The sequence below is a fragment of the Myotis davidii genome, unplaced genomic scaffold, assembly GCF_000327345.1.
Source record: "Myotis davidii unplaced genomic scaffold, ASM32734v1 scaffold954, whole genome shotgun sequence".
NCBI lineage: Eukaryota > Metazoa > Chordata > Mammalia > Chiroptera > Vespertilionidae > Myotis > Myotis davidii.
Window position 1 is genome coordinate 107,692 of NW_006285487.1, and position 2,689 is coordinate 110,380.

Below are 2,689 nucleotides of genomic sequence, written 5' to 3' on the forward strand. Positions count from 1 at the left end.
CCAGGTCGGGCTGGGGTCATTGGGGTGGGGGTGCTTAGCTAACAAGGGCACAGCCCCTCTTCTGCCCCTGTGTGCGTTGCCCCAGATCTGCCCCCACCCCACTCTCATCTGGAGCTGAAGGCCTCCGTTCGGGGTGCGGGGTCCGGGCCGGGGCCTGCGCCCAGAAGCAAGAATGGGAAACAGGGCCACTGTTGCTGACCCTGGGGATTAAGAGCTACAAAGTGGATGAGGAGGTGGGGGGCCATGGACAGCAGCCCTCGCGTGCGTTCCCAGGGGGGCTGGTCCCAGCAGCCAGAGCCCTGTCTAGGACAGGACGCCTGCCGGGCCTAATCCCCTGGGAGCTGCCGGGGGAGAGGCCCCTGAAATAAGGCAGGAGGGATAGAAACACGGATGAGAGAGAAACATCAGCTGCCTCCTGCGCGTCCCCTACTGGGACCTGTGACCTCTTGGTTCCTGGGTCGATGCTCAACCACTGAGCCACACCGGCTGGGCTAGGGCCCCTGCCTTGAGGGGGTGCGGGGCCTTAGGGCAGCGACGGGGGCCGCTTAGAAGTCCCAGGCATGTGGAGGAAAGAGGCAGGCCTCCACCTGCTGGCTGAGTGGGTGCCGTGTGTGTGTGTGTGTGTGTGTGTGAGCTCTTGTGCACGCACCACGGAGCGGGGTGCTTGAGAGCGGCCCTTTAGCGCCGGCTGGAAGGGCTCTGCAAATTGTAATCAGATTAAGGGGGCCCATCACTTAGGGCTCTTGAAAAGGCCACAAGACTGCTCATCACAAAGGCCGGGAGGAGCGCTGCGGGGAGCCGCCTGCTGGGGGGGCCTGGGCGGGGGGCGATCTCCCCTCTCTGTCTCTCGTAATTATGTCAATTTGCTAGCCAAATTGTTTGCTCGAGTGGACAGGGGGCTTGTGCTCCATTCATGTGATAATGTGGGAACCGCAGGCCTCCTGGCTGGGAAAACGGGAGGTACCGGGACCTTTCTCCCCGGAGCGGGCAGGCCGGGGGTGCAGGTGCCGAGGGTGCGGGCGCCCGGGCCTTGGGAATCCTCCCCCCAGTGTGGGGCTTTTCCCCAAGCATTCCAGAAAGTTCCAGCTGCTGGGTGTGCTCTGGGATGTCCTTAAGGGCCTATTAAGAAAAAGGACGGGACCCTGGCCGGTTTGGCTCCGTGGACAGAGTGTCGGCCTGTGGACGGAAGGGTCCAGGTTCGAGTCCGGTCAAGGGCATGTACCTTGGTTGCAGGCTCCATCCCCGGCCCTGGTTGGGGCTTGTGTGGGAGGCAACCAATCGATGTGGGACACATCGATATTTCTCTCTCTCTATGTCTTTCTCTCTCTCTTTTCCCCTCCCTCCCACTCTCTCTGAGAGTCAATGGAAAAATATCCTCTGGTGAGATTTAACAACAACAAAAAGATGAAGGATGGGGAAGGAAGTGAGGACCGCAAGAGAGGATAGAACGGTGGCCGCCAGGCTCCTTCAGGGTGAAGTGGGCAGCTCTCTGTCCCCGTGCCTGGGCCCACGTGGGCCGGGCTGAGGCTGGGACAGGGTGGGAGCATCCCGGGAGGTGCCGGAGTGACAGGGTCCTGGGGGGAAGAGCCACGGCCCTTGGGGACTCGGGATGCGAGAAAGTTCTCACCGGTTTCCTGACCTCCCCGCAGGCACCAGGCCCAGCCACACGACTTTGTCCTTTGTACACAGCCAGCAGCCCTGGGAGGCGGGGACTGGGCTTCCCATTGCACAGATGGAGAAAGTGAGACCCAGAGAGGCTCGGCGACTGGCTCAAGGACACACAGCCAGATGGCGAGAAGCAGAAGTAGGAATTCAGCTCTATCGGATCCACTGCCTCGGCCCCACCCCCATCATGAGTCAGTCCCTTCCTCCGAGCAGCTATGGGAGCTGACAGTCCGCCCCGGGGTGCATGAGGCACGGAGGATGCAGATGGCCCGGGGAGGGGACCCTCAGGGCTGCACGCTGTGGGTTTGCAGCTCATCCGCCTTGTCCTGGGATCGGCTTCAGAGTATTTGCTAACAGAATCGCTAAATCAAGCGTGTCAAACTCTCGGCCCGCGGGCCGCATGTGGCCCACAACACATATTTTTGCGGCCCAGCCAATAGAATGGTATGTAAGAAAACACGAATTTTATCATTGCTCTTGTTCTATTTTATGCTACACTTTTCGAAATAAACTCACGTTTCTATGAAAATTGAAGCTCTAGCCGGTTTGGCTCAGTGGATAGAGCCTCAGCCTGCGGACTGAAGGGTCGTGGGTTCGATTCCAGTCAAGGGCATGTACCTTGGTTGCCGGCACAATCCCTGTCCCTGGTTGGGGCTCGTGTGGTGGCAACCAATTAATGTGTCTCTCACACATTGATGTTTCTGGCTCTCTCTCTCTCCCCCTTCCTTCAACTCTTTCTAAAAATCAATGGAAAAATATCCTCAGGTTTGACATGCTTGCTCTAAATCAGTGGTTTGCAAAGTGTGGTCCGGACCAGCCCCACCGCCATCACTTGGCAACTTGTCAAAAACGCACAATCCTGGGGTCTTTCCTCCCCAGCCCCCTGTGCTGGCTCCAGTTTGAGACCCATCCCTCTGTGTTACCAAACAATTCCCCTGGGGAGGGAACTTCAGGGTGTTTCCAATCCCGTGTCATTGAAACCTGCGCTACAGCCCTGGCCAACGTGGCTCAGTTGGTCCCTGTG